Source organism: Pelobates fuscus, chromosome 4 (genome assembly GCF_036172605.1).
Source record: "Pelobates fuscus isolate aPelFus1 chromosome 4, aPelFus1.pri, whole genome shotgun sequence".
Lineage (NCBI taxonomy): Eukaryota > Metazoa > Chordata > Amphibia > Anura > Pelobatidae > Pelobates > Pelobates fuscus.
The window spans coordinates 257,548,443-257,566,064 of record NC_086320.1 but is presented as its reverse complement, the minus strand read 5'-3'; the positions used below and the strand labels follow the sequence as shown (position 1 = coordinate 257,566,064).

The window sequence follows — 17,622 nt, the reverse complement described above, 5'->3', positions numbered from 1 at the left end:
ATGGAAATCTCAACATATAAAAAGAAGTCAAAATTTCTGATTCGTCCACCAAAGAACACTTCAGAAACTTTTGACAGTTTTAATATCTTTGTCAGCTTAAACATTTCACACATTTTCCATTTTCTGATCAATCCAAAAACACTGCATAACCTTTGAATTTTTTTTAAAAAGAGATTTTTTTTTTTTTTTTTAATTGCCAGTGGCGTAAAAGAGTATATTACATTTTGACTGTTTATCGCTCTAGCTATTTTTTTTCGTTTCCCTTCTATATACAAGCAGATGAGACTCTGTGGCGCAATGGATAGCGCATTGGACTTCTAGTGTATTGAAGGCATTCAAAGGTTGTGGGTTCGAGTCCCACCAGAGTCGTTGTGTTTTGCTAACAAAGCAGTCAAACCTTTGTAAGTAATACTCCTTCAATACTACAACTACAACATGAAAAACAATCTTAACAAATCTCTAACATAGGTGGTTAACTAGATGCATTCAGAAAGGATCTTAGAATAAGAAGTTAAGAAAGTTGAATAAATATTACCAACAATTACATTTAAATTAATAATGATGGAAACCTGAGCTTAATGTATCACAGTACACTTTGATTCTCCATTTATATTAAAGGACTCAAAGAGCTGTTCCCCTTAAACCATGGATGTCAGCTCATATCGTTAGGTGCAAATCAGAAACATCTTGCCCAAATTCCAGAAACTTTTTATTAGTTAAGAAAAAAAAAGTACAGAGCTTTCTACCAAAGACCACTTAACATGTCTGTATGGCCTTCTTTTGTCACTATTGGCAGTAAGTTGTACCAGGAAAAGGAAAGGGATGAAAATGTTGTAATTTATGTTGTTAAATGGAAATCTCAACATATAAAAATAAGTCAAAATTTCTGATTCGTCCACCAAAGAACACTTCAGAAACTTTTGACAGTTTTAATATCTTTGTCAGCTTAAACATTTAACACATTTTCCATTTTCTGATCAATCCAAAAACACTGCATAACCTTTGAATTTTTTTTTAAAAAGAGATCTTTTTTTTTTCTTTTAATTGCCAGTGGCGTAAAAGAGTATATTACATTTTGACTGTGTATCACTCTAGCTATTTTTTTTCGTTGACCTTCTATATACAAGCAGGTGAGGCTCTGTGGCGCAATGGATAGCGCATTGGACTTCTAGTGTATTGAAGGCATTCAAAGGTTGTGGGTTCGAGTCCCACCAGAGTCGTTGTGTTTTGCTAACAAAGCAGTCAAACCTTTGTAAGTAATACTCCTTCAATACTACAACTACAACATGAAAAACAATCTTAACAAATCTCTAACATAGGTGGTTAACTAGATGCATTCAGAAGGGATCTTAGAATAAGAAGTTAAGAAAGTTGAATGAATATTACCAACAATTACATTTAAATTAATAATGATGGAAACCTGAGCTTAATGTATCACAGTACACTTTGATTCTCCATTTATATTAAAGGACTCAAAGAGCTGTTCCCCTTAAACCATGGATGTCAGCTCATATCGTTAGGTGCAAATCAGAAACATCTTGCCCAAATTCCAGAAACTTTTTATTAGTTAAGAAAAAAAAAGTACAGAGCTTTCTACCAAAGACTACTTAACATGTCTGTATGGCCTTCTTTTGTCACTATTGGCAGTAAGTTGTACCAGGAAAAGGAAAGGGATGAAAATGTTGTAATTTATGTTGTTAAATGGAAATCTCAACATATAAAAATAAGTCAAAATTTCTGATTCGTCCACCAAAGAACACTTCAGAAACTTTTGACAGTTTTAATATCTTTGTCAGCTTAAACATTTAACACATTTTCCATTTTCTGATCAATCCAAAAACACTGCATAACCTTTGAATTTTTTTTAAAAAGAGATCTTGTTTTTTTTTTTTAATTGCCAGTGGCGTAAAAGAGTATATTACATTTTGACTGTTTATCGCTCTAGCTATTTTTTTTCGTTGACCTTCTATATACAAGCAGATGAGGCTCTGTGGCGCAATGGATAGCGCATTGGACTTCTAGTGTATTGAAGGCATTCAAAGGTTGTGGGTTCGAGTCCCACCAGAGTCGTTGTGTTTTGCTAACAAAGCAGTCAAACCTTTGTAAGAAATACTCCTTCAATACTACAACTACAACATGAAAAACAATCTTAACAAATCTCTAACATAGGTGGTTAACTAGATGCATTTAGAAGGGATCTTAGAATAAGAAGTTAAGAAAGTTGAATAAATATTACCAACAATTACATTTAAATTAATAATGATGGAAACCTGAGCTTAATGTATCACATTACACTTTGATTCTCCATTTATATTAAAGGACTCAAAGAGCTGTTCCCCTTAAACCATGGATGTCAGCTCATATCGTTAGGTGCAAATCAGAAACATCTTGCCCAAATTCCAGAAACTTTTTATTAGTTAAGAAAAAAAAAGTACAGAGCTTTCTACCAAAGACCACTTAACATGTCTGTATGGCCTTCTTTTGTCACTATTGGCAGTAAGTTGTACCAGGAAAAGGAAAGGGATGAAAATGTTGTAATTTATGTTGTTAAATGGAAATCTCAACATATAAAAAGAAGTCAAAATTTCTGATTCGTCCACCAAAGAACACTTCAGAAACTTTTGACAGTTTTAATATCTTTGTCAGCTTAAACATTTAACACATTTTCCATTTTCTGATCAATCCAAAAACACTGCATAACCTTTGAATTTTTTTTTAAAAAGAGATCTTTTTTTTTTCTTTTAATTGCCAGTGGCGTAAAAGAGTATATTACATTTTGACTGTGTATCACTCTAGCTATTTTTTTTCGTTGACCTTCTATATACAAGCAGGTGAGGCTCTGTGGCACAATGGATAGCGCATTGGACTTCTAGTGTATTGAAGGCATTCAAAGGTTGTGGGTTCGAGTCCCACCAGAGTCGTTGTTTTTTGCTAACAAAGCAGTCAAACCTTTGTAAGAAATACTCCTTCAATACTACAACTACAACATGAAAACAATCTTAACAAATCTCTAACATAGGTGGTTAACTAGATGCATTCAGAAGGGATCTTAGAATAAGAAGTTAAGAAAGTTGATTAAATATTACCAACAATTACATTTAAATTAATAATGATGGAAACCTGAGCTTAATGTATCACAGTACACTTTGATTCTCCATTTATATTAAAGGACTCAAAGAGCTGTTCCCCTTAAACCATGGATGTCAGCTCATATCGTTAGGTGCAAATCAGAAACATCTTGCCCAAATTCCAGAAACTTTTTATTAGTTAAGAAAAAAAAAGTACAGAGCTTTCTACCAAAGACCACTTGTGTTTTGCTAACAAAGCAGTCAAACCTTTGTAAGAAATACTCCTTCAATACTACAACTACAACATGAAAAACAATCTTAACAAATCTCTAACATAGGTGGTTAACTAGATGCATTTAGAAGGGATCTTAGAATAAGAAGTTAAGAAAGTTGAATAAATATTACCAACAATTACATTTAAATTAATAATGATGGAAACCTGAGCTTAATGTATCACATTACACTTTGATTCTCCATTTATATTAAAGGACTCAAAGAGCTGTTCCCCTTAAACCATGGATGTCAGCTCATATCGTTAGGTGCAAATCAGAAACATCTTGCCCAAATTCCAGAAACTTTTTATTAGTTAAGAAAAAAAAAGTACAGAGCTTTCTACCAAAGACCACTTAACATGTCTGTATGGCCTTCTTTTGTCACTATTGGCAGTAAGTTGTACCAGGAAAAGGAAAGGGATGAAAATGTTGTAATTTATGTTGTTAAATGGAAATCTCAACATATAAAAAGAAGTCAAAATTTCTGATTCGTCCACCAAAGAACACTTCAGAAACTTTTGACAGTTTTAATATCTTTGTCAGCTTAAACATTTAACACATTTTCCATTTTCTGATCAATCCAAAAACACTGCATAACCTTTGAATTTTTTTTTAAAAAGAGATCTTTTTTTTTTCTTTTAATTGCCAGTGGCGTAAAAGAGTATATTACATTTTGACTGTGTATCACTCTAGCTATTTTTTTTCGTTGACCTTCTATATACAAGCAGATGAGGCTCTGTGGCGCAATGGATAGCGCATTGGACTTCTAGTGTATTGAAGGCATTCAAAGGTTGTGGGTTCGAGTCCCACCAGAGTCGTTGTTTTTTGCTAACAAAGCAGTCAAACCTTTGTAAGAAATACTCCTTCAATACTACAACTACAACATGAAAACAATCTTAACAAATCTCTAACATAGGTGGTTAACTAGATGCATTCAGAAGGGATCTTAGAATAAGAAGTTAAGAAAGTTGAATAAATATTACCAACAATTACATTTAAATTAATAATGATGGAAACCTGAGCTTAATGTATCACAGTACACTTTGATTCTCCATTTATATTAAAGGACTCAAAGAGCTGTTCCCTTTAAACCATGGATGTCAGCTCATATCGTTAGGTGCAAATCAGAAACATCTTGCCCAAATTCCAGAAACTTTTTATTAGTTAAGAAAAAAAAAGTACAGAGCTTTCTACCAAAGACCACTTAACATGTCTGTATGGCCTTCTTTTGTCACTATTGGCAGTAAGTTGTACCAGGAAAAGGAAAGGGATGAAAATGTTGTAATTTATGTTGTTAAATGGAAATCTCAACATATAAAAAGAAGTCAAAATTTCTGATTCGTCCACCAAAGAACACTTCAGAAACTTTTGACAGTTTTAATATCTTTGTCAGCTTAAACATTTAACACATTTTCCATTTTCTGATCAATCCAAAAACACTGCATAACCTTTGAATTTTTTTTAAAAAGAGATTATTTTTTTTTTTTTAATTGCCAGTGGCGTAAAAGAGTATATTACATTTTGACTGTTTATCGCTCTAGCTATTTTTTTTCGTTGACCTTCTATATACAAGCAGATGAGGCTCTGCGGCGCAATGGATAGCGCATTGGACTTCTAGTGTATTGAAGGCATTCAAAGGTTGTGGGTTCGAGTCCCACCAGAGTCGTTGTGTTTTGCTAACAAAGCAGTCAAACCTTTGTAAGTAATACTCCTTCAATACTACAACTACAACATGAAAAACAATCTTAACAAATCTCTAACATAGGTGGTTAACTAGATGCATTCAGAAGGGATCTTAGAATAAGAAGTTAAGAAAGTTGAATAAATATTACCAACAATTACATTTAAATTAATAATGATGGAAACCTGAGCTTAATGTATCACAGTACACTTTGATTCTCCATTTATATTAAAGGACTCAAAGAGCTGTTCCCCTTAAACCATGGATGTCAGCTCATATCGTTAGGTGCAAATCAGAAACATCTTGCCCAAATTCCAGAAACTTTTTATTAGTTAAGAAAAAAAAAGTACAGAGCTTTCTACCAAAGACTACTTAACATGTCTGTATGGCCTTCTTTTGTCACTATTGGCAGTAAGTTGTACCAGGAAAAGGAAAGGGATGAAAATGTTGTAATTTATGTTGTTAAATGGAAATCTCAACATATAAAAATAAGTCAAAATTTCTGATTCGTCCACCAAAGAACACTTCAGAAACTTTTGACAGTTTTAATATCTTTGTCAGCTTAAACATTTAACACATTTTCCATTTTCTGATCAATCCAAAAACACTGCATAACCTTTGAATTTTTTTTAAAAAGAGATCTTTTTTTTTTTTTTTAATTGCCAGTGGCGTAAAAGAGTATATTACATTTTGACTGTTTATCGCTCTAGCTATTTTTTTTCGTTGACCTTCTATATACAAGCAGATGAGCCTCTTTGGCGCAATGGATAGCGCATTGGACTTCTAGTGTATTGAAGGCATTCAAAGGTTGTGGGTTCGAGTCCCACCAGAGTCGTTGTGTTTTGCTAACAAAGCAGTCAAACCTTTGTAAGAAATACTCCTTCAATACTACAACTACAACATGAAAAACAATCTTAACAAATCTCTAACATAGGTGGTTAACTAGATGCATTTAGAAGGGATCTTAGAATAAGAAGTTAAGAAAGTTGAATAAATATTACCAACAATTACATTTAAATTAATAATGATGGAAACCTGAGCTTAATGTATCACATTACACTTTGATTCTCCATTTATATTAAAGGACTCAAAGAGCTGTTCCCCTTAAACCATGGATGTCAGCTCATATCGTTAGGTGCAAATCAGAAACATCTTGCCCAAATTCCAGAAACTTTTTATTAGTTAAGAAAAAAAAAGTACAGAGCTTTCTACCAAAGACCACTTAACATGTCTGTATGGCCTTCTTTTGTCACTATTGGCAGTAAGTTGTACCAGGAAAAGGAAAGGGATGAAAATGTTGTAATTTATGTTGTTAAATGGAAATCTCAACATATAAAAAGAAGTCAAAATTTCTGATTCGTCCACCAAAGAACACTTCAGAAACTTTTGACAGTTTTAATATCTTTGTCAGCTTAAACATTTAACACATTTTCCATTTTCTGATCAATCCAAAAACACTGCATAACCTTTGAATTTTTTTTTAAAAAGAGATCTTTTTTTTTTTTCTTTTAATTGCCAGTGGCGTAAAAGAGTATATTACATTTTGACTGTGTATCACTCTAGCTATTTTTTTTCGTTGACCTTCTATATACAAGCAGGTGAGGCTCTGTGGCGCAATGGATAGCGCATTGGACTTCTAGTGTATTGAAGGCATTCAAAGGTTGTGGGTTCGAGTCCCACCAGAGTCGTTGTTTTTTGCTAACAAAGCAGTCAAACCTTTGTAAGAAATACTCCTTCAATACTACAACTACAACATGAAAACAATCTTAACAAATCTCTAACATAGGTGGTTAACTAGATGCATTCAGAAGGGATCTTGGAATAAGAAGTTAAGAAAGTTGAATAAATATTACCAACAATTACATTTAAATTAATAATGATGGAAACCTGAGCTTAATGTATCACAGTACACTTTGATTCTCCATTTATATTAAAGGACTCAAAGAGCTGTTCCCTTTAAACCATGGATGTCAGCTCATATCGTTAGGTGCAAATCAGAAACATCTTGCCCAAATTCCAGAAACTTTTTATTAGTTAAGAAAAAAAAAGTACAGAGCTTTCTACCAAAGACCACTTAACATGTCTGTATGGCCTTCTTTTGTCACTATTGGCAGTAAGTTGTACCAGGAAAAGGAAAGGGATGAAAATGTTGTAATTTATGTTGTTAAATGGAAATCTCAACATATAAAAAGAAGTCAAAATTTCTGATTCGTCCACCAAAGAACACTTCAGAAACTTTTGACAGTTTTAATATCTTTGTCAGCTTAAACATTTAACACATTTTCCATTTTCTGATCAATCCAAAAACACTGCATAACCTTTGAATTTTTTTTAAAAAGAGATTTTTTTTTTTTTTTTTAATTGCCAGTGGCGTAAAAGAGTATATTACATTTTGACTGTTTATCGCTCTAGCTATTTTTTTTCGTTTCCCTTCTATATACAAGCAGATGAGACTCTGTGGCGCAATGGATAGCGCATTGGACTTCTAGTGTATTGAAGGCATTCAAAGGTTGTGGGTTCGAGTCCCACCAGAGTCGTTGTGTTTTGCTAACAAAGCAGTCAAACCTTTGTAAGTAATACTCCTTCAATACTACAACTACAACATGAAAAACAATCTTAACAAATCTCTAACATAGGTGGTTAGCTAGATGCATTCAGAAAGGATCTTAGAATAAGAAGTTAAGAAAGTTGAATAAATATTACCAACAATTACATTTAAATTAATAATGATGGAAACCTGAGCTTAATGTATCACAGTACACTTTGATTCTCCATTTATATTAAAGGACTCAAAGAGCTGTTCCCCTTAAACCATGGATGTCAGCTCATATCGTTAGGTGCAAATCAGAAACATCTTGCCCAAATTCCAGAAACTTTTTATTAGTTAAGAAAAAAAAAGTACAGAGCTTTCTACCAAAGACCACTTAACATGTCTGTATGGCCTTCTTTTGTCACTATTGGCAGTAAGTTGTACCAGGAAAAGGAAAGGGATGAAAATGTTGTAATTTATGTTGTTAAATGGAAATCTCAACATATAAAAATAAGTCAAAATTTCTGATTCGTCCACCAAAGAACACTTCAGAAACTTTTGACAGTTTTAATATCTTTGTCAGCTTAAACATTTAACACATTTTCCATTTTCTGATCAATCCAAAAACACTGCATAACCTTTGAATTTTTTTTTAAAAAGAGATCTTTTTTTTTTCTTTTAATTGCCAGTGGCGTAAAAGAGTATATTACATTTTGACTGTGTATCACTCTAGCTATTTTTTTTCGTTGACCTTCTATATACAAGCAGGTGAGGCTCTGTGGCGCAATGGATAGCGCATTGGACTTCTAGTGTATTGAAGGCATTCAAAGGTTGTGGGTTCGAGTCCCACCAGAGTCGTTGTGTTTTGCTAACAAAGCAGTCAAACCTTTGTAAGTAATACTCCTTCAATACTACAACTACAACATGAAAAACAATCTTAACAAATCTCTAACATAGGTGGTTAACTAGATGCATTCAGAAGGGATCTTAGAATAAGAAGTTAAGAAAGTTGAATAAATATTACCAACAATTACATTTAAATTAATAATGATGGAAACCTGAGCTTAATGTATCACAGTACACTTTGATTCTCCATTTATATTAAAGGACTCAAAGAGCTGTTCCCTTTAAACCATGGATGTCAGCTCATATCGTTAGGTGCAAATCAGAAACATCTTGCCCAAATTCCAGAAACTTTTTATTAGTTAAGAAAAAAAAAGTACAGAGCTTTCTACCAAAGACCACTTAACATGTCTGTATGGCCTTCTTTTGTCACTATTGGCAGTAAGTTGTACCAGGAAAAGGAAAGGGATGAAAATGTTGTAATTTATGTTGTTAAATGGAAATCTCAACATATAAAAATAAGTCAAAATTTCTGATTCGTCCACCAAAGAACACTTCAGAAACTTTTGACAGTTTTAATATCTTTGTCAGCTTAAACATTTAACACATTTTCCATTTTCTGATCAATCCAAAAACACTGCATAACCTTTGAATTTTTTTTTTAAAAAGAGATCTTTTTTTTTTCTTTTAATTGCCAGTGGCGTAAAAGAGTATATTACATTTTGACTGTGTATCACTCTAGCTATTTTTTTTCGTTGACCTTCTATATACAAGCAGGTGAGGCTCTGTGGCGCAATGGATAGCGCATTGGACTTCTAGTGTATTGAAGGCATTCAAAGGTTGTGGGTTCGAGTCCCACCAGAGTCGTTGTGTTTTGCTAACAAAGCAGTCAAACCTTTGTAAGAAATACTCCTTCAATACTACAACTACAACATGAAAACAATCTTAACAAATCTCTAACATAGGTGGTTAACTAGATGCATTCAGAAGGGATCTTAGAATAAGAAGTTAAGAAAGTTGAATAAATATTACCAACAATTACATTTAAATTAATAATGATGGAAACCTGAGCTTAATGTATCACAGTACACTTTGATTCTCCATTTATATTAAAGGACTCAAAGAGCTGTTCCCTTTAAACCATGGATGTCAGCTCATATCGTTAGGTGCAAATCAGAAACATCTTGCCCAAATTCCAGAAACTTTTTATTAGTTAAGAAAAAAAAAGTACAGAGCTTTCTACCAAAGACCACTTAACATGTCTGTATGGCCTTCTTTTGTCACTATTGGCAGTAAGTTGTACCAGGAAAAGGAAAGGGATGAAAATGTTGTAATTTATGTTGTTAAATGGAAATCTCAACATATAAAAAGAAGTCAAAATTTCTGATTCGTCCACCAAAGAACACTTCAGAAACTTTTGACAGTTTTAATATCTTTGTCAGCTTAAACATTTAACACATTTTCCATTTTCTGATCAATCCAAAAACACTGCATAACCTTTGAATTTTTTTTAAAAAGAGATTTTTTTTTTTTTTTTAATTGCCAGTGGCGTAAAAGAGTATATTACATTTTGACTGTTTATCGCTCTAGCTATTTTTTTTCGTTGACCTTCTATATACAAGCAGATGAGGCTCTGTGGCGCAATGTATAGCGCATTGGACTTCTAGTGTATTGAAGGCATTCAAAGGTTGTGGGTTCGAGTCCCACCAGAGTCGTTGTGTTTTGCTAACAAAGCAGTCAAACCTTTGTAAGTAATACTCCTTCAATACTACAACTACAACATGAAAAACAATCTTAACAAATCTCTAACATAGGTGGTTAACTAGATGCATTTAGAAGGGATCTTAGAATAAGAAGTTAAGAAAGTTGAATAAATATTACCAACAATTACATTTAAATTAATAATGATGGAAACCTGAGCTTAATGTATCACAGTACACTTTGATTCTCCATTTATATTAAAGGACTCAAAGAGCTGTTCCCCTTAAACCATGGATGTCAGCTCATATCGTTAGGTGCAAATCAGAAACATCTTGCCCAAATTCCAGAAACTTTTTATTAGTTAAGAAAAAAAAAGTACAGAGCTTTCTACCAAAGACCACTTAACATGTCTGTATGGCCTTCTTTTGTCACTATTGGCAGTAAGTTGTACCAGGAAAAGGAAAGGGATGAAAATGTTGTAATTTATGTTGTTAAATGGAAATCTCAACATATAAAAAGAAGTCAAAATTTCTGATTCGTCCACCAAAGAACACTTCAGAAACTTTTGACAGTTTTAATATCTTTGTCAGCTTAAATATTTAACACATTTTCCATTTTCTGATCAATCCAAAAACACTGCATAACCTTTGAATTTTTTTTAAAAAGAGATCTTTTTTTTTTTTTTAATTGCCAGTGGCGTAAAAGAGTATATTACATTTTGACTGTTTATCGCTCTAGCTATTTTTTTTCGTTGACCTTCTATATACAAGCAGATGAGGCTCTGTGGCGCAATGGATAGCGCATTGGACTTCTAGTGTATTGAAGGCATTCAAAGGTTGTGGGTTCGAGTCCCACCAGAGTCGTTGTGTTTTGCTAACAAAGCAGTCAAACCTTTGTAAGAAATACTCCTTCAATACTACAACTACAACATGAAAAACAATCTTAACAAATCTCTAACATAGGTGGTTAACTAGATGCATTCAGAAGGGATCTTAGAATAAGAAGTTAAGAAAGTTGAATAAATATTACCAACAATTACATTTAAATTAATAATGATGGAAACCTGAGCTTAATGTATCACATTACACTTTGATTCTCCATTTATATTAAAGGACTCAAAGAGCTGTTCCCCTTAAACCATGGATGTCAGCTCATATCGTTAGGTGCAAATCAGAAACATCTTGCCCAAATTCCAGAAACTTTTTATTAGTTAAGAAAAAAAAAGTACAGAGCTTTCTACCAAAGACCACTTAACATGTCTGTATGGCCTTCTTTTGTCACTATTGGCAGTAAGTTGTACCAGGAAAAGGAAAGGGATGAAAATGTTGTAATTTATGTTGTTAAATGGAAATCTCAACATATAAAAAGAAGTCAAAATTTCTGATTCGTCCACCAAAGAACACTTCAGAAACTTTTGACAGTTTTAAAATCTTTGTCAGCTTAAACATTTAACACATTTTCCATTTTCTGATCAATCCAAAAACACTGCATAACCTTTGAATTTTTTTTAAAAAGAGATCTTTTTTTTTTTTTTAATTGCCAGTGGCGTAAAAGAGTATATTACATTTTGACTGTTTATCGCTCTAGCTATTTTTTTTCGTTGACCTTCTATATACAAGCAGATGAGGCTCTGTGGCGCAATGGATAGCGCATTGGACTTCTAGTGTATTGAAGGCATTCAAAGGTTGTGGGTTCGAGTCCCACCAGAGTCGTTGTGTTTTGCTAACAAAGCAGTCAAACCTTTGTAAGAAATACTCCTTCAATACTACAACTACAACATGAAAAACAATCTTAACAAATCTCTAACATAGGTGGTTAACTAGATGCATTCAGAAGGGATCTTAGAATAAGAAGTTAAGAAAGTTGAATAAATATTACCAACAATTACATTTAAATTAATAATGATGGAAACCTGAGCTTAATGTATCACATTACACTTTGATTCTCCATTTATATTAACCCCTTAAGGACCAAACCTCTAGAATAAAAGGGAATCATGACATGTCACACATGTCATGTGTCCTTAAGGGGTTAAAGGACTCAAAGAGCTGTTCCCCTTAAACCATGGATGTCAGCTCATATCGTTAGGTGCAAATCAGAAACATCTTGCCCAAATTCCAGAAACTTTTTATTAGTTAAGAAAAAAAAAGTACAGAGCTTTCTACCAAAGACCACTTAACATGTCTGTATGGCCTTCTTTTGTCACTATTGGCAGTAAGTTGTACCAGGAAAAGGAAAGGGATGAAAATGTTGTAATTTATGTTGTTAAATGGAAATCTCAACATATAAAAAGAAGTCAAAATTTCTGATTCGTCCACCAAAGAACACTTCAGAAACTTTTGACAGTTTTAATATCTTTGTCAGCTTAAACATTTAACACATTTTCCATTTTCTGATCAATCCAAAAACACTGCATAACCTTTGAATTTTTTTTAAAAAGAGATCTTGTTTTTTTTTTTTAATTGCCAGTGGCGTAAAAGAGTATATTACATTTTGACTGTTTATCGCTCTAGCTATTTTTTTTCGTTGACCTTCTATATACAAGCAGATGAGGCTCTGTGGCGCAATGGATAGCGCATTGGACTTCTAGTGTATTGAAGGCATTCAAAGGTTGTGGGTTCGAGTCCCACCAGAGTCGTTGTGTTTTGCTAACAAAGCAGTCAAACCTTTGTAAGAAATACTCCTTCAATACTACAACTACAACATGAAAAACAATCTTAACAAATCTCTAACATAGGTGGTTAACTAGATGCATTCAGAAGGGATCTTAGAATAAGAAGTTAAGAAAGTTGAATAAATATTAACAACAATTACATTTAAATTAATAATGATGGAAACCTGAGCTTAATGTATCACATTACACTTTGATTCTCCATTTATATTAAAGGACTCAAAGAGCTGTTCCCCTTAAACCATGGATGTCAGCTCATATCGTTAGGTGCAAATCAGAAACATCTTGCCCAAATTCCAGAAACTTTTTATTAGTTAAGAAAAAAAAAGTACAGAGCTTTCTACCAAAGACCACTTAACATGTCTGTATGGCCTTCTTTTGTCACTATTGGCAGTAAGTTGTACCAGGAAAAGGAAAGGGATGAAAATATTGTAATTTATGTTGTTAAATGGAAATCTCAACATATAAAAATAAGTCAAAATTTCTGATTCGTCCACCAAAGAACACTTCAGAAACTTTTGACAGTTTTAATATCTTTGTCAGCTTAAACATTTAACACATTTTCCATTTACTGATCAATCCAAAAACACTGCATAACCTTTGAATTTTTTTTAAAAAGAGATCTTTTTTTTTTTTTTTTAATTGCCAGTGGCGTAAAAGAGTATATTACATTTTGACTGTTTATCGCTCTAGCTATTTTTTTTCGTTGACCTTCTATATACAAGCAGATGAGGCTCTGTGGCGCAATGGATAGCGCATTGGACTTCTAGTGTATTGAAGGCATTCAAAGGTTGTGGGTTCGAGTCCCACCAGAGTCGTTGTGTTTTGCTAACAAAGCAGTCAAACCTTTGTAAGAAATACTCCTTCAATACTACAACTACAACATGAAAAACAATCTTAACAAATCTCTAACATAGGTGGTTAACTAGATGCATTCAGAAGGGATCTTAGAATAAGAAGTTAAGAAAGTTGAATAAATATTACCAACAATTACATTTAAATTAATAATGATGGAAACCTGAGCTTAATGTATCACATTACACTTTGATTCTCCATTTATATTAACCCCTTAAGGACCAAACCTCTAGAATAAAAGGGAATCATGACATGTCACACATGTCATGTGTCCTTAAGGGGTTAAAGGACTCAAAGAGCTGTTCCCCTTAAACCATGGATGTCAGCTCATATCGTTAGGTGCAAATCAGAAACATCTTGCCCAAATTCCAGAAACTTTTTATTAGTTAAGAAAAAAAAAGTACAGAGCTTTCTACCAAAGACCACTTAACATGTCTGTATGGCCTTCTTTTGTCACTATTGGCAGTAAGTTGTACCAGGAAAAGGAAAGGGATGAAAATGTTGTAATTTATGTTGTTAAATGGAAATCTCAACATATAAAAAGAAGTCAAAATTTCTGATTCGTCCACCAAAGAACACTTCAGAAACTTTTGACAGTTTTAATATCTTTGTCAGCTTAAACATTTAACACATTTTCCATTTTCTGATCAATCCAAAAACACTGCATAACCTTTGAATTTTTTTTAAAAAGAGATCTTGTTTTTTTTTTTTAATTGCCAGTGGCGTAAAAGAGTATATTACATTTTGACTGTTTATCGCTCTAGCTATTTTTTTTCGTTGACCTTCTATATACAAGCAGATGAGGCTCTGTGGCGCAATGGATAGCGCATTGGACTTCTAGTGTATTGAAGGCATTCAAAGGTTGGGGGTTCGAGTCCCACCAGAGTCGTTGTGTTTTGCTAACAAAGCAGTCAAACCTTTGTAAGAAATACTCCTTCAATACTACAACTACAACATGAAAAACAATCTTAACAAATCTCTAACATAGGTGGTTAACTAGATGCATTCAGAAGGGATCTTAGAATAAGAAGTTAAGAAAGTTGAATAAATATTAACAACAATTACATTTAAATTAATAATGATGGAAACCTGAGCTTAATGTATCACATTACACTTTGATTCTCCATTTATATTAAAGGACTCAAAGAGCTGTTCCCCTTAAACCATGGATGTCAGCTCATATCGTTAGGTGCAAATCAGAAACATCTTGCCCAAATTCCAGAAATTTTTTATTAGTTAAGAAAAAAAAAGTACAGAGCTTTCTACCAAAGACCACTTAACATGTCTGTATGGCCTTCTTTTGTCACTATTGGCAGTAAGTTGTACCAGGAAAAGGAAAGGGATGAAAATGTTGTAATTTATGTTGTTAAATGGAAATCTCAACATATAAAAAGAAGTCAAAATTTCTGATTCGTCCACCAAAGAACACTTCAGAAACTTTTGACAGTTTTAATATCTTTGTCAGCTTAAACATTTAACACATTTTCCATTTTCTGATCAATCCAAAAACACTGCATAACCTTTGAATTTTTTTTAAAAAGAGATCTTTTTTTTTTTTTTAATTGCCAGTGGCGTAAAAGAGTATATTACATTTTGACTGTTTATCGCTCTAGCTATTTTTTTTCGTTGACCTTCTATATACAAGCAGATGAGGCTCTGTGGCGCAATGGATAGCGCATTGGACTTCTAGTGTATTGAAGGCATTCAAAGGTTGTGGGTTCGAGTCCCACCAGAGTCGTTGTGTTTTGCTAACAAAGCAGTCAAACCTTTGTAAGAAATACTCCTTCAATACTACAACTACAACATGAAAAACAATCTTAACAAATCTCTAACATAGGTGGTTAACTAGATGCATTCAGAAGGGATCTTAGAATAAGAAGTTAAGAAAGTTGAATAAATATTACCAACAATTACATTTAAATTAATAATGATGGAAACCTGAGCTTAATGTATCACATTACACTTTGATTCTCCATTTATATTAAAGGACTCAAAGAGCTGTTCCCCTTAAACCATGGATGTCAGCTCATATCGTTAGGTGCAAATCAGAAACATCTTGCCAAATTCCAGAAACTTTTTATTAGTTAAGAAAAAAAAAAGTACAGAGCTTTCTACCAAAGACCACTTAACATGTCTGTATGGCCTTCTTTTGTCACTATTGGCAGTAAGTTGTACCAGGAAAAGGAAAGGGATGAAAATGTTGTAATTTATGTTGTTAAATGGAAATCTCAACATATAAAAAGAAGTCAAAATTTCTGATTCGTCCACCAAAGAACACTTCAGAAACTTTTGACAGTTTTAATATCTTTGTCAGCTTAAACATTTAACACATTTTCCATTTTCTGATCAATCCAAAAACACTGCATAACCTTTGAATTTTTTTTAAAAAGAGATCTTGTTTTTTTTTTTTAATTGCCAGTGGCGTAAAAGAGTATATTACATTTTGACTGTTTATCGCTCTAGCTATTTTTTTTCGTTGACCTTCTATATACAAGCAGATGAGGCTCTGTGGCGCAATGGATAGCGCATTGGACTTCTAGTGTATTGAAGGCATTCAAAGGTTGTGGGTTCGAGTCCCACCAGAGTCGTTGTGTTTTGCTAACAAAGCAGTCAAACCTTTGTAAGAAATACTCCTTCAATACTACAACTACAACATGAAAAACAATCTTAACAAATCTCTAACATAGGTGGTTAACTAGATGCATTCAGAAGGGATCTTAGAATAAGAAGTTAAGAAAGTTGAATAAATATTAACAACAATTACATTTAAATTAATAATGATGGAAACCTGAGCTTAATGTATCACATTACACTTTGATTCTCCATTTATATTAAAGGACTCAAAGAGCTGTTCCCCTTAAACCATGGATGTCAGCTCATATCGTTAGGTGCAAATCAGAAACATCTTGCCCAAATTCCAGAAATTTTTTATTAGTTAAGAAAAAAAAAGTACAGAGCTTTCTACCAAAGACCACTTAACATGTCTGTATGGCCTTCTTTTGTCACTATTGGCAGTAAGTTGTACCAGGAAAAGGAAAGGGATGAAAATGTTGTAATTTATGTTGTTAAATGGAAATCTCAACATATAAAAATAAGTCAAAATTTCTGATTCGTCCACCAAAGAACACTTCAGAAACTTTTGACAGTTTTAATATCTTTGTCAGCTTAAACATTTAACACATTTTCCATTTTCTGATCAATCCAAAAACACTGCATAACCTTTGAATTTTTTTTAAAAAGAGATCTTTTTTTTTTTTTTAATTGCCAGTGGCGTAAAAGAGTATATTACATTTTGACTGTTTATCGCTCTAGCTATTTTTTTTCGTTGACCTTCTATATACAAACAGATGAGGCTCTGTGGCGCAATGGATAGCGCATTGGACTTCTAGTGTATTGAAGGCATTCAAAGGTTGTGGATTCGAGTCCCAACAGAGTCGTTGTGTTTTGCTAACAAAGCAGTCAAACCTTTGTAAGAAATACTCCTTCAATACTACAACTACAACATGAAAAACAATCTTAACAAATCTCTAACATAGGTGGTTAACTAGATGCATTCAGAAGGGATCTTAGAATAAGAAGTTAAGAAAGTTGAATAAATATTACCAACAATTACATTTAAATTAATAATGATGGAAACCTGAGCTTAATGTATCACAGTACACTTTGATTCTCCATTTATATTAAAGGACTCAAAGAGCTGTTCCCCTTAAACCATGGATGTCAGCTCATATCGTTAGGTGCAAATCAGAAACATCTTGCCCAAATTCCAGAAACTTTTTATTAGTTAAGAAAAAAAAGTACAGAGCTTTCTACCAAAGACCACTTAACATGTCTGTATGGCCTTCTTTTGTCACTATTGGCAGTAAGTTGTACCAGGAAAAGGAAAGGGATGAAAATGTTGTAATTTATGTTGTTAAATGGAAATCTCAACATATAAAAAGAAGTCAAAATTTCTGATTCGTCCACCAAAGAACACTTCAGAAACTTTTGACAGTTTTAAT

At 33.0% G+C, this 17,622-nt stretch overlaps 15 non-coding genes across 15 annotated transcripts; all 15 read left to right on the top strand.

The window, feature by feature from the left end:
• Positions 1-283: 283 nt before the first annotated feature.
• On the top strand, positions 284-369 carry TRNAR-UCU (transfer RNA arginine (anticodon UCU)). The gene is given in 2 exon segments: positions 284-320; positions 334-369. It is a non-coding gene; the product is annotated as a tRNA-Arg (tRNA).
• Positions 370-1,134: 765 nt separating this feature from the next.
• Positions 1,135-1,220, top strand: TRNAR-UCU (transfer RNA arginine (anticodon UCU)). The gene is given in 2 exon segments: positions 1,135-1,171; positions 1,185-1,220. It is a non-coding gene; the product is annotated as a tRNA-Arg (tRNA).
• A 764-nt stretch (positions 1,221-1,984) lies between these two features.
• Positions 1,985-2,070, top strand: TRNAR-UCU (transfer RNA arginine (anticodon UCU)). Its single transcript is given in 2 exon segments — positions 1,985-2,021; positions 2,035-2,070. It is a non-coding gene; the product is annotated as a tRNA-Arg (tRNA).
• A 765-nt stretch (positions 2,071-2,835) lies between these two features.
• On the top strand, positions 2,836-2,921 carry TRNAR-UCU (transfer RNA arginine (anticodon UCU)). Its single transcript is given in 2 exon segments — positions 2,836-2,872; positions 2,886-2,921. It is a non-coding gene; the product is annotated as a tRNA-Arg (tRNA).
• A 1,151-nt stretch (positions 2,922-4,072) lies between these two features.
• TRNAR-UCU (transfer RNA arginine (anticodon UCU)) lies at positions 4,073-4,158 on the top strand. Its single transcript is given in 2 exon segments — positions 4,073-4,109; positions 4,123-4,158. It is a non-coding gene; the product is annotated as a tRNA-Arg (tRNA).
• A 2,465-nt stretch (positions 4,159-6,623) lies between these two features.
• On the top strand, positions 6,624-6,709 carry TRNAR-UCU (transfer RNA arginine (anticodon UCU)). Its single transcript is given in 2 exon segments — positions 6,624-6,660; positions 6,674-6,709. It is a non-coding gene; the product is annotated as a tRNA-Arg (tRNA).
• Positions 6,710-7,472: 763 nt separating this feature from the next.
• Positions 7,473-7,558, top strand: TRNAR-UCU (transfer RNA arginine (anticodon UCU)). Its single transcript is given in 2 exon segments — positions 7,473-7,509; positions 7,523-7,558. It is a non-coding gene; the product is annotated as a tRNA-Arg (tRNA).
• Positions 7,559-8,323: 765 nt separating this feature from the next.
• On the top strand, positions 8,324-8,409 carry TRNAR-UCU (transfer RNA arginine (anticodon UCU)). The gene is given in 2 exon segments: positions 8,324-8,360; positions 8,374-8,409. It is a non-coding gene; the product is annotated as a tRNA-Arg (tRNA).
• A 766-nt stretch (positions 8,410-9,175) lies between these two features.
• TRNAR-UCU (transfer RNA arginine (anticodon UCU)) lies at positions 9,176-9,261 on the top strand. Its single transcript is given in 2 exon segments — positions 9,176-9,212; positions 9,226-9,261. It is a non-coding gene; the product is annotated as a tRNA-Arg (tRNA).
• Positions 9,262-10,872: 1,611 nt separating this feature from the next.
• Positions 10,873-10,958, top strand: TRNAR-UCU (transfer RNA arginine (anticodon UCU)). The gene is given in 2 exon segments: positions 10,873-10,909; positions 10,923-10,958. It is a non-coding gene; the product is annotated as a tRNA-Arg (tRNA).
• Positions 10,959-11,721: 763 nt separating this feature from the next.
• On the top strand, positions 11,722-11,807 carry TRNAR-UCU (transfer RNA arginine (anticodon UCU)). Its single transcript is given in 2 exon segments — positions 11,722-11,758; positions 11,772-11,807. It is a non-coding gene; the product is annotated as a tRNA-Arg (tRNA).
• Positions 11,808-12,647: 840 nt separating this feature from the next.
• On the top strand, positions 12,648-12,733 carry TRNAR-UCU (transfer RNA arginine (anticodon UCU)). The gene is given in 2 exon segments: positions 12,648-12,684; positions 12,698-12,733. It is a non-coding gene; the product is annotated as a tRNA-Arg (tRNA).
• A 765-nt stretch (positions 12,734-13,498) lies between these two features.
• On the top strand, positions 13,499-13,584 carry TRNAR-UCU (transfer RNA arginine (anticodon UCU)). The gene is given in 2 exon segments: positions 13,499-13,535; positions 13,549-13,584. It is a non-coding gene; the product is annotated as a tRNA-Arg (tRNA).
• Positions 13,585-15,273: 1,689 nt separating this feature from the next.
• Positions 15,274-15,359, top strand: TRNAR-UCU (transfer RNA arginine (anticodon UCU)). The gene is given in 2 exon segments: positions 15,274-15,310; positions 15,324-15,359. It is a non-coding gene; the product is annotated as a tRNA-Arg (tRNA).
• A 764-nt stretch (positions 15,360-16,123) lies between these two features.
• TRNAR-UCU (transfer RNA arginine (anticodon UCU)) lies at positions 16,124-16,209 on the top strand. The gene is given in 2 exon segments: positions 16,124-16,160; positions 16,174-16,209. It is a non-coding gene; the product is annotated as a tRNA-Arg (tRNA).
• Positions 16,210-17,622: the final 1,413 nt, after the last annotated feature.